Genomic DNA, 13,816 nt, shown 5'->3' on the forward strand with positions numbered 1-13,816 from the left:
ACCCTATAGGCAAGATCGCCTATCTTTTCCAAAATCTCATACGGACCAATGAATCTCGGCGACAACTTCCCTCTTTTCCCAAATCTGACAGTGCCTCTGAACGGAGAAGTCTTCAAAAATACACGGTCTCCCTGATCAAAACACAGTGGTCTGCATCTGATATTAGCGTACTTGGCCTGTCGATCTTGGGCTGCCTTCATTCTGATTCGAATCAACTTCACCTGCTCTGCCATATCGCGAATCATATCGGGACCCAACTCAGGTGATTCTGAAATCTCATCCCAAAATAATGGAGATCTGCACTTCTTCCTGTACAATGCTTCAAAAGGTGTCATTCCAATACTCGCTTGGAAGCTGTTATTGTACGAAAACTCCACTAGAGGTAAGGAATCTTGCCAACCTAAGCCAAAATCAAGCACTACGACTCGCAGCATATCTTCCAAAGTCTGGATCGTAAGCTCGGACTGACCGTCGGTATGAGGGTGATATGTTGTGCTCAAGTGAAAACGTGTACCCAATGCCCCCTGTAAACTGTTCCAAAAGTGAGAAGTAAATCTCAGATCTCTGTCTGATACTATCGACTTCGGCACGCCGTGCAATCTCGCAACCTCTCTGACATACAACTCGGCCATCTGATCGTGACGGTATTTCATCCTATATGGAATGAAACAAGAAGATTTCATCAGCCAGTAAATCACTACCCAAATTGCATCACAACCTCTGACTAAACGCGGTAGCTTCGTGATGAAATCCATAGAGATGTGATCCCACTTCCATTCCGGAATAGGCAAACTGTGCAATAAGCCACCTGGTTTCTTCCTCTCGGCTTTCACCTGTTGACAATTCAGACAACGGGACACAAACCTTGTGACGTCTCCCTTCAGCTGTTCCCACCAGAACTGAGTCTTCAAGTCATTATACATATTCCGGCCTCCGGGATGAACACTGAACCGACTGCAATGCGCCTCTCGAATAATACGCTGTCTCAATTCAGAAACATCGGGCACAACAATATGGTTATTAATGAATAACACATCATCCCTGACCTGAAACTCTGACTGGTGACCTGATCTAACCCATTCTATCGAACTCTGACTTCTCGGATCAGATCTCTGAGCCTCTCTAATCAACTGAAATAACTCTGGCTCGGCCTAAATCGCAAAAACTCTTATAGTTCTCCTATTGGTCTCAAAATCCAAATCAGAAGTACAACAATCTTCAATCAACTGAGAGACACCAATCGTAGCAAGAGATAAGGAAAAAATTTTCCGACTAAGAGCGTCTGCAGCTGCATTCGACTTTTTCGGGTAATACTTGATCTCACAGTCAAAGTCCTTAAGCAAATCCATCCATCTCCTATGTCTCATGTTCAGCTCGGACTAGGAAAACAAGTATTTCAGGCTCTTGTGGTCAGAAAATATTTCAAAAGACTCACCATAAAGGTAATGGCGCCAGGTATTCAAAGCAAAGACGATCGCAGCAAGCTCAAGATCATGGATCAGATAACGAGTCTCGTGTGGCTTCAGCTGCCTCAAAGCATAAGCTATGACATGCTTCCTCTACATAAGAATTCATCCAAGACCACGGTGAGAAGCATCGCAGTAAACGGAAAAACCTCCCGTACCTGATGGAATAGATAAGATTGGTGTGCTGGTGAACCTCTTCTTCATCTCAATAAAACTGGCCTCGCACTCCTCGGACCAAACAAACGCTGCATTTTTTGGGTTAACTGGGTAATCGGCTTTTTAATGGAAGAGAAACCCTCGATAAATCGGCGATAATACCCCGCTAAACCCATAAAGCTTCGGATTTCTGGCACTGATGTCGGTCTTGGCCAATTCATAACTACCTCGATCTTACTGGGCTCCACAGAAATTCCATCTCCCGATATAATGTGGCCTAGAAAAACAACTCGGTCCAACCAGAACTCGCACATTGGTAGCTTAGCATACAACTGTTCGGCTCGAAAAATCTGCAATACAATCCTCAAATGCTCTGCATGATCTGAACGGTTCTTTGAATAGATTAGAATATCGTCAATGAAGATAATGACCAACTCATCTAAATACCGCTAAAATATACGATTCATCAGAACCATAAAAATGGCTGGAGCATTGGCAAACCGAACGGCATGACTATAAACTCGAAATGCCCATATCTGGTTCTGAAGGTTGTCTTAGGCACATCCTCGTCGCGAACTCTCAGCTGATGATACCCTGATCTCAGATCTATCTTCGAATAAACTGAAGAACCTTGCAGTTGATCAAAAAGGTCATCGATTCTAGGTATAGGATACTTGTTCTTGATCGTCGCTTGATTCAACTAGCGGTAGTCGATGCAGAGTCGCATAGAAACGTCTTTCTTCCACACGAAAAGCACTGGGGCACCCCAAGGCGATACACTAGGTTGGATGTATCCCTTAGCAATAAAATCTTCTAACTTCTCCTTCAACTCTTTCAATGCTAACGGAGCCATTCCATAAGGCGCTTTTGAAATAGGCTGAGTACCTGGTGCAAGTTCAATGTTAAATTCGATCTCTAGAATAGGCGGCAAACCAGGAATCTCGTCTGGAAATACATCGGGAAACTCGCTAACAACTGGTATCTCAGTCAACTCAGGGCTAGACCTCCGAACATCCACTGCATAAATCAGAAATCCCTCTGCCCCACTCTGTAGCAAACGAGACATGGATAACACATAAATCAAAGGAATTCTGGATCGAGAACCCTTATCGAAAAACTTCCATTCGTCTGTCATCTCAGGTCTAAATCGGACCACTTTCTGAAATCAATCTACTGTCGCCCTATGCTTGGTCAAAGCATCAATCCCGACAATACAGTCAAAATCAAATAATCCAAGTATAATGCATTCTATCTCAAACGAATTACCTTCGGACTCTAACACACAATTTCAGACCAATCTCACCGAAACAGTTTCTCCACCCAAAGGCGAAATAATAGAAACAATATCAGATAATGGCTCAGCAAAAAAATCATGTATCACGACAAATATTTCAGAAATAAAACAGTGAGAAGCACCCGTATCAATCAAAACATACGCAGGATAACCAAAAATCGAATAGTGACCTGCTATCACATCATTCGGAGCTGCATTGGCCTAATCCTCTATCAAAGAAAACACCCTCGCCTGCTGTCGAGAAGGTTGATTCTGATTCTGATTACCTCCCTGACGAGACTGCTGCTGGGCTAAAAATAATGGACTGCAGAAGCTGATCTCTTGGGCTGAGCTGACGGTCGAGAAGAACTGCCGCTCTGAGCTCTATCGAATCCCCGCTGAGGAAAGATGCTAGCAAAGTGACCCGGCTGCTGGAAGATATTACAACTACCAAACACACCTCGACACTGATCACTTGGGTGACAGCCTCCACACGTACTTCATGATGCTCCTGAAAATCCTGAACTCTGTCCTTAACTGAACTATCTATAGCCACTGAAATTCGATGAACTGCTCCCAAACTTCTTAAATTGCTTCCCCTTCGGTCTATACTGATCCCGCCTGTTTCGGCCACTGTTACCTCCCTCAACCCTCTGAGACTGATTCGACTGCTGAGAAAGTTGGTACTGATACTGAGACTGCTGAGGCTGAAACTGAACATGCTGATTCTGAAAAGATCTCTGCTGCTGCTGAGGAGCTATCTGATTTCCTCGCTGCATCAAAAGTCCAGCTTCGGCTCCCTTAGCCTGATCCATAGCATCTGGGAAGTTATTGGGTCTCCCGGTATTGACTAAAGTGAAAATCTCTGGGTTCAAGCCGTTGATGAAATGATCGGCTTTGGCTTCTTCGTTGTCTGCTATGTGAGGTGCAAACCTCAAGAGACTGTCAAATTTGCTCACATAATCCTCAATGCTCATGTTGTAGCCCGTAACCAAAATCAGTAATTAAGGAATTAATCATAATTACTTGGGTAGAGTTCGGAAGCTTCGAAGGTGAGTTCGGAAGCACCGATCAGGATCGGAAGCTCCGAACAGGATCGGAAGCTCCGATCGATATTACGTCAGGCATGACGTGTGGCAAGATCGGAAGCTCCGATCAGGACCGGAAGCTCCGATCACCCCTATCCGGAATCAACAAGTGATATTTTGACACGTGGCAGATCAGGATCTTCGGAAGCTCCGATGGCAGGATCGGACGTTCCGATCGAGGTTCGGACGTTCCGATCAAGGATCGGAAGTTCCGATCGTTGTCTATAAATAGAAGGCCGATGCTTCACTTTCATTTGCCAATTCCGAGTTCTCCTTTCCATTCTAGTCCTTTTGGAGCTGTTCTAGTCTTCTTAGGCTTGGTCCGGAGGTCGGCGAGACGTTCGATAGTCGTAGCGGAGTTGTGCCCAAGTTCTGGAGGCATCGACATCAAAGGGCTAACGACGGACGAAGGTATAGCTTTTTCTTCCTATAAATATTTAGGAGTATGCAATAGCTTAGTTAAGGCTTTTAGAGCGCTTTAATGATAGTAGTATCATTTGGCAGTGTAGATCAGACTATAGGCGTGGACCTAGAGTTGGTAGAGCGTGCTCTGTTTTGAGGTACGAAAGTACTGTTCGAGATATCCTGACTGAGTATGCATGTATTATGTGACTGCATGATTTATATGCCATGATATTATGCTGCATTCATTTGCATCTTGCTGTATCTCTTTCGAGATGTCTGTTAGTAGGGTTGTACCCTATCCTGTTAGTGGATGGACTTCCATCGATTTGGGTCCGGCGTATCCACGGTTATCTCGGTATGGGAGCCACCTCCTGAAGCGACGGCACATCGTGCTACATACCAGGGCCCGGTCTGTCTCTGTTATCTGATCCTTGACCTCGAGTCTATAGGGAGTTCACTTTGCATGCATGTATACTCATACTCTCGCACTGAGCGTTTTATGCTCACGTCTCGTACTTTGTATTTTCTGGACACCCTATTCCATGGAGCAGGTTTGCGATTGGACGAGGAGGGTGGATCCAGGAGGGGCTAGTCAGTGGTTGGCCAGCTGGAGCTTCGCTTAGGTTTTATTACTGTTGTTTTGGGTTTATACAGCTATTCGATTTGGTTGTATATTATTGGATAAATTACAGATTCCTTTACTTGGGATTGTATAACGTTTATGGTTTCCGCAGTTTCATTCTGATATCTGTTTAATTAAGTTAATTGCATGCATAAGTTCTGTTTAGTAGGTGATCCGGGTAAGGGTCACTACATTTATGGTATCAGAGCGTGCAAAAGAATTCTTCGGATTTAGTCTCATCTTGAGGTATTTTTGTAGATGGCAAATCATGACGACCGGAGTTCTCATGGCAGTGTTGGTGGGCGTTGGGGTGATGCCGACCGGGAGCCTCGTCGAGAACGGCGTCATCGTCATCATGACGACGAGCGTTTCACTGTGCGTCGATTCTTAACTATGGGTCCTAAGCCCTTAGTTGGAGGTGAGTCTCCGGAGGATGCAGAAAACTGGTTAGACCGCATGGAGACGACTTTTCAGACTTTCCAATGCACCGAGGAGCAGAAGGTGGAGACCCTTGGCTATCTTCTGGATGGGCGTGTGCGCAGGTGGTGGAGGTTTACTTCTGCACCTTTTGTTGCGGCGAGAGGAGTGGCCACCTGGGCCGAGTTCCGCAGAGCTTTCCAAAAGCGGTATTTTCCTCCTGCACTCCGTCAGTCGAAGGCAGGCGAGCTACTGAGTCTGCGACAGGGAGCCATGTCTATCGATGAGTATCAGCAGAGGTTCTTTGATCTGCTATCCTATTGCCCCGAGATTGTTGATAGCTCAGAGATGAAGTATAATCTGTTCCTTCAGGGCCTTAACCCTGAGATCCATGACCGTGTGGCGATTGGCGACGACATATCCTACGTGGGTTTGGTGAGCTGTTGTCACCAGGCGGAGGACAGCATTCGGCGGAACAGGTCCTTCCCTCAGTCGAGGCCTGCTAGTTCTTTGGGTCCCCGTGCCCAAACTTTCAGGAAGTCTGGATCTTCTTCTTCCTCTGGTTCTGGAGGTGTTGTTCGTTACGGTAAGAAGGACAAGTGTGATCACTGTGGGAAGAACCATCCATCCGACAAGTGCCGTAGAGCTTTTGGAGCTTGTTTCCATTGTGGAGAGACTGGTCATATCCGGAGGGATTGTCCACTGTCTGGGGGAGGCGGTTCTGGTTCAGGTTCAAGATCAGGTTCTCAGGCCACCATTCAGCAGAGGTCGCAGGGACAGTCTGCTGGGAGTTCTCATTTGAGACCACGAGCTTCTGGCCAGGTGTTTGCCCTGAGACATGATCAGGCTGTGGAGGAGAATGAGAAAGTCATCGCAGGTACATTTCTGCTTTATGGTATACCTGCTCTTGTACTTATTGACACTGGTGCATCTAATTCCTTCATTTCTGAACGTTTTGTTAAGAGGCATAAGTTACCATGCATTGCACTAGACGTAGTGATGTCTATTTCTACTCCGACGGGCCAATCTGCTTTGGTTAAGCGTCTAGTGATGGGTTGCCCTTTAGAGTTCGAAGGGAACATTCTGTTAGCGAATCTCATGGTCCTGGCGATGGACGACTTTGATTGCCTTTTGGGAATAGATATGTTGACTACCTATCGAGCTTCAGTAGACTGCTATCAGAGATTAGTATGCTTTCATCCGGAGGGGAGTGAGAGCTGGTTTTTCTATGGTGAGGGAGCGCGACCCCCGATGCCTTTGGTATCAGCTTTGAGAGCCTGTCGAGCTCTAGAGTCTGGCGGGGAAGGCTACCTTATCTATGCAGTTGATTTGTCCACTGAGAGCATCGGGATAGAGAGTATTCCTGTTGTGGATGAATTTCCAGATGTGTTTCCTGATGAGATTCCGGTTTTTCCTCCTGCTAGGGAAGTCGAGTTTGGCATAGAGTTGATGCCGGGTATTTCGCCTATTTCTAGAGCACCGTATCGTCTGGCTCCGTCAGAGATGCGTGAGTTGAAGAATCAGCTACAGGATCTTTTGGACAAGGGGTACATTCGTCCTAGGGGAGCTCCTGTTCTCTTTGTAAAGAAGAAGGATGGGTCTATGCGGTTGTGCATTGACTATCGGCAGTCGAACCGAGTCACTGTGAAGAACAAGTATCCGTTGCCTCGTATTGATGATTTGTTCGATCAGCTGCAGGGCACATCAGTTTACTCCAAGATTGACTTGAGATCTGGGTATCATCAGTTGAGAGTCCGTGATCAGGACGTAGCCAACACTGCATTCCGTACTCGCTATGGGCATTACGAGTTCCTAGTGATGCCATTTGGTTTGACTAATGCACCGGCTATATTCATGGATCTGATGAACCGTGTATTCAGGGAGTATTTGGACAAGTTTGTCGTGGTTTTCATTGATGACATCTTAGTGTATTCGCGTAATACGGAAGAGCATGTTTCTCACTTGCGGTTGGTACTGCAGACTCTTCAAGATGAGCAGTTGTACGCCAAGCTGAGCAAGTGTGAGTTCTGGATGGATAGAGTGGTCTTTCTTGGCCATATCATATCCAGGGAGGGGATTTCTGTTGATCCAAGCAAGATTGAAGTGGTACTTAATTGGTCGCGTCCGACGACAGTTGCTGAGATCCGTAGTTTTCTGGGTCTAGCAGGGTATTATCGTCGCTTCATTATGAACTTCTCTCAGTTAGCTCGACCGTTGACGCAGCTTACCCGCAAGGGTGTGGATTTCGAGTGGTCCTCTGAGTGCGAATAGAATTTCTGTGAGCTTCGACGGCGGTTGACTTCTGCGCCGGTGTTGGCATTACCGTCAGGGTCTGAAGGGTATGTAGTTTACACGGATGCTTCTCTTCAGGGGTTAGGTTGTGTCCTGACTCAGAATGGGCATTTGATCGCATACGCTTCTAGACAGCTGAAGCTTCACGAGGACAACTACCCAGTCCATGATTTGGAATTGGCAGCCATTGTGTTCGCTTTGAAGATCTGGCGTCATTATCTGTATGGCGAGAAATTTGAGATCTTCACCGACCATAAAAGTCTCAAGTATTTGTTCACTCAGGCGGAGTTGAACATGAGGCAGAGACGTTGGATGGACTTGCTTAAGGACTATGATTGCGAGATTAAGTACCATCCGGGAGCTGCTAATCTCACCGCTGATGCTTTGAGTCGCAAGGTGCGACTATCCGCACTTCAGACTTGTTCGATGTCTAGTGCGATCAGTGACTGTTGTACTTCAAGTTATACCTTCAAGCATAAGAAAGGTATGCAGAGTATCCAGATGTTTGCGATATTATCTGAGCCAGCCTTGTATTCGCGGATCCGAGATGCTCAGATGTCTGATTCGAAGACCCAGCGTTTAGCTCGTCTAGCTAACGAGGGTAGCTCGTCTGGATTTCATTATCAGTCAGATGGCTTTCTGTGTTTGTCTGGTAGGCTTGTGATTCCACAGGATGAAGAGTTGCGAGAGGAGATTTTGTCTCAGGCACATCGCACTAAGTTGAGTATTCATCCTGGGAGCAACAAGATGTACAAGGATCTACGTACTCGTTTCTGGTGGAAGGGAATGAAACGCAGTGTTTATCAGTTTGTTTTGAGATGTTTGGTGTGTCAACAGGTCAAGGCAGAGCACCGACGACCTGGAGGATTGCTTCACAGTCTGCCTATTCCTGAATGGAAATGGGAGTTTATCACTATGGACTTTGTGACCCATTTGCCGGTATCCCCGAAGAACTGTGATGCTATCTGGGTTGTGGTGGACTGACTCACCAAGTCAGCGTATTTCATTGCCTATAGCCGAGAGTACTCTGTGGATCGCATGGCACGGATGTACATTAAGGAGATCGTTCGACTTCATGGAGTTCCTGTGAGCATTGTCAGCGATCGGGACCCCAGGTTTACTTCTAGATTCTGGGGGAGTGTTCAGCGTGCGATGGGTACTACTCTCAGTTTGAGTACAGACTATCATTCGGAGACTGATGGTCAGTCAGAGCGCACTATCCGTACCTTAGAGAATATTCTTAGAGCGTGCGTCATGGATTTTGGTTCAGCCTGGCAGGATCATTTGCCGTTGATCGAGTTCGCTTACAACAACAGCTTTCATACTAGTATTGGGATGGCACCTTTTGAGGCATTGTACGGGTGACGTTGTCGTACTCCACTCTTCTGGGAAGAAGTGGGGGAGAGACAGGCTGAGGGACCGGAGTTTATCCAGCAGGCGATAGACATTGTTGATCAAATCAAGAAACGAATTAAGACTGCACAGGATCGTCAGGCCAGCTATGCTAACATCAAGCGTAGGCCTTTGCAGTTCGAGGTCGGGGAGAAAGTGTTTCTGAGAGTGTCACCTTTCCGCAAGATTCTCAGATTTGGCTTTAAGGGCAAGTTGTCTCCCAGATTTATCGGTCTGTTTGAGATCTTGGAGAGCATTGGCGATTTGGATTATCGACTAGCTTTGCCACCGCATCTATCCAGTATTCACGACGTGTTCCACGTATCTCTATTGCGACGGTATGTGGCGGATGAATCTCATATTCTGCAGCGGTCTGAGGTTCAGGTAGACAAGGATTTGACTTATGTTGAGAAACCTCTTCGTATCCTGGATTATAAGGATAAGGTTTAACGAAACAAAGTCATTCCTTTGGTTTTAGTTCAGTGGCAGCGCCGAGGCACTGAGAAAGCTACTTGGGAGCTCGAGGACAGGATGCGTAAAGACCATCCTGAGTTGTTTTGATTTCATTCTTTAAGTTGTATTCAGTTTCAAACTCTGTAAACGTTTGATTTGAATAAAGAATGCTTCTGATTTCTGTATTTGCATTTGGTACTTAAGATCTGATTTCGAGGACGAAATATCTTAAGTGGGGGAGAATGTAGTAGCCCGTAACCAAAATCAGTAATTAAGGAATTAATCATAATTACTTGGGTAGAGTTCGGAAGCTTCGAAGGTGAGTTCGGAAGCACCGATCAGGATCGGAAGCTCCGAACAGGATCGGAAGCTCCGATCGATATTACGTCAGACATGACATGTCGCAAGATCGGAAGCTCCGATCAGGACCGGAAGCTCCGATCACCCCTATCCGGAATCAACAAGTGATATTTTGACACGTGGCAGATCAGGATCTTCGGAAGCTCCGATGGCAGGATCGGACGTTCCGATCGAGGTTCGGACATTCCGATCCAGGATCGGAAGTTCCGATCGTTGTCTATAAATAGAAGGTCGAGGCTTCACTTTCATTTGCCAATTCCGAGTTCTCCTTTCCATTCTAGTCCTTTTGGAGCTGTTCTAGTCTTCTTAGGCTTGGTTCGGAGGTCGGCGAGACGTTCGGTAGTCGTAGCGGAGTTGTGCCCAAGTTCTGGAGGCATCGACATCAAAGGGCTAACGACGGACGAAGGTATAGCTTTTGCTTCCTATACATATTTAGGAGTATGCAATAGCTTAGTTAAGGCTTTTAGAGCGCTTTAATGATAGTAGTATCATTTGGAAGTGTAGAGAAGACTATAGGCGTGGACCTAGAGTTGGTAGAGCTTGCTTTGTTTTGAGGTACGAAAGTACTGTTCGAAATATCCTGACTGAGTATGCATGTATTATGTGACTGCATGATTTATATGCCATGATATTATGCTGCATTCATTTGCATCTTGCTGTATCTCTTTCGAGATGTCTGCTAGTAGGGTTGTACCCTATCCTGTTAGTGGATGGACTTCCATCGATTTGGGTCCGGCGTATCCACGGTTATCTCGGTATGGGAGCCACATCCTAAAGAGACGGCACAGCGTGCTACATACCAGGGCCCGGTCTGTCTCTGTTATCTGATCCTTGACCTAGAGTCTATAGGGAGTTCACTTTGCATGCATGTATACTCATACTCTCGCACTGAGCGTTTTATGCTCACGTCTCATACTCTGTATTTTCTGGACACCCTATTCCATGGGGCAGGTTTGCGATTGGACGAGGAGGGTGGATCCAGGAGGGGCTAGTCAGTGGTTGGCCAGCTGGAGCTTTGCTTAGGTTTTATTACTGTTGTTTTGAGTTTATACAGCTATTCGATTTGGTTGTATATTATTGGATAAATTACAGATTTCTTTACTTGGGATTGTATAAAGTTTATGGTTTCCGCAGTTTCATTCTGATATCTGTTTAATTAAGTTAATTGCATGCATAAGTTCTTTTTAGTAGGTGATCCGGGTAAGGGTCACTACAGCTCAAGTTCCCTTGCTTCAAATTCTCAAATTCGGCACCCTTTTCCTTTCGGTACGACACAGGAAAGAATCGCTTATAGAACTCAGTCTTGAATAAACTCCAAGTGACAATGGTGCCTCGATTCTCATTTGCTCTCTTGGTTGTAGTCCACCAATTCTTAGCAACACCCTGTAGCTGGTGAATGACTAACCTGATTCTGCAGTCATCGGTATAGTCGAGGGAATCAAAGAGTTGATCAATGTCCTCTAGCCAACTTTCACAGTCAACGGAGTTTTCGGTACCCGTCAAGGTAGGCGGTCGGAACGATCGAAATCTCTTCAATAGAGTCTCCATATGGGTCGCGGTAGCATCAAACCGATCCACTCCAGTACTACCCTGATCATTCAAAGGAGTCACTACCGGCAGCGGATTCTCACTAGAAGGAGGAACCAAAGGTGGTTGATTCCTTCGCACAAATCGTCGAGGTGCCATCTGATATCAAAGCGTTAGGACACAATATCTCAATCTCAATCTCAATCTCTTAACTTTGGTGTCCAAAACTCTGCTCTAAGTATTCATGAATCTCAAGGATATACGAGAACAGATAACAGCACAAGGTAGATAAATATCACGTAATTCATGTTTTATAAATTAAATCACAAATCATGTAATTCAATTTATTCAAAAATCAATAAAGCATGCTCGCACGTATTTAAAATAATCATTTAAATAAATCAATCACATGCGAGAATTCAATGCATGCGGACTCGATCTACCCCGCTCACTCTAGTTCAATTCCAATAATCTTATCGCTCTGATAACACTTAATGTGAGATCCCGTTTCTAATCGTCAAATCTTGAATAATTAACTACAATCGAATACTGAGAGCTGAGGACTCGAATAAAAAAAAATTTAAAAGGACCACGCGCTCGCGCGAGATCGCACGCGCGCGGGCTTGCTTGACAGATTCTGGCGGAAGACCTCGCGGTCGCGCGAGATACACCCCTCGCGCGCGCGCGGATTTACGAAACAGAACCCGCAGGGAATAGGTCGCGCCCGCGCGAGGTACTCAGCTCGCACGCGGGCGGGCCAAAGAATCCAAGCCCCCAAGCCTCCTCTGCGCGCGCGCGAGATCAAGGCTTGCTCGCGCGCAGGAAAAATGGGCAAAAATCCCAAGCTTCCCACAAAAGCCAAACAAAAACATTTCCAACCAAATAAAAAGCCCGACGCACGATTCTAGACTTAAACCTGCTCAATAAAAAGAACATACAACAAGTTCTAAGTTCTTTCAAAATACAACAACAAGTTTGATGATAGGGTTCGTTCGACTAATCAAAATAATACAAGTCCAAAAGGCACAATCATACGACACACGGTGTCTCACTTTTATCATTCTCACCCCAAGCTAACCCATACGACTCGGTCTGGCTCCTGATCCTCCTGTTGTCAAGTACACATACAAACAAAAACAACAGCCGAATAACACGGTTAGAAATATAATTTCTAAGTAAAAGAGACAGGAATACAATATCAATTAAACACCTCATATTGAAATGTATCAATCATCAATAAATCAAATAAGAGTGGATGTATGCATGACTTCAAATCTCGGGATTATCAAGTCAGATAATCGAAATATCAGTCGGTACTCGGTTGGGATCCCGGGGTCAAGTCATTACAAACAACCCACCTACACTCCCATTTGGGGTGGATGTCGCACAACTCAAACCCCTAAACTTCAGAGCAACTATAAGAAGTATTCTAGCACTTGGAAAAACTCGAAATCCAAAGCCACTTCAATATAGCTCCCTAAATCGTCTAATTTCAAAACGAATCGAATATTCGGCTCAATATGAATGCAAGTGTAAACAAAATAATCAATCAAGTTCACACCAACAAATAAACATGTAGTATGTGATTTTTGGGACTCGAGAATCAATCGGACTCGAGTATTCAACCCCATTCAATTAAATATCGTCTTTTACCTTTTCAAGTTCGTCGAGGATTCAAATCTGAAAATGACAACGAACTCAATCAATATCGAATCAAAACAAAACAAACCATTACAAGAAGTTCAATACTATACCGTCTTCAACTCTCGAATCGGTTAAAACTCCCAAGTTCGTTCCAAACCCGAATCTTTCAACCAAACTCTGAAAATATTAAATACGGATTCGATATCAATCTACTAACTCAAACAAACCCGGAAATCAAACCGAAACAATACAACCGATAATCCAAAACTCGATTTCGACGGCATAACGGCTATAAACGATCAAACCAAAAATCTTCAATCTACAATCGTCATCAGCACAATTGAAACCATCTACTAAACCAGCATAAACGACCAAATCCAACCAAAATCCAAAAACCCATTTTCGAAATTAAGCTCTAAAAATCATATAAAATCCAAACATCGTTCTTTTTCCGAATGGACTTTGAATACACGGTCTATGCTAGCTGAAGAACAGCATACTCAAAAATCATCAAATTCTGACAACCCAACAAAAATTAAAGTTCATAGATCGTGGCAAAACTTACGTCAAAACGATGTCCTCGTTGCGGTGATCGTGAATCTCAACTCGAAACGAAAATCTGACGGTCGGATCATGCAAATCGAAGGAAGAAGAAGCTTGAAAAACCATCCATGGCTACTCGGTTCACGCGCACGGGAGAGATGAGGAAGGAGATAATGAT

Source organism: Henckelia pumila, chromosome 3 (assembly GCF_033568475.1).
Source record: "Henckelia pumila isolate YLH828 chromosome 3, ASM3356847v2, whole genome shotgun sequence".
Classification (NCBI taxonomy): Eukaryota; Viridiplantae; Streptophyta; class Magnoliopsida; order Lamiales; family Gesneriaceae; genus Henckelia; species Henckelia pumila.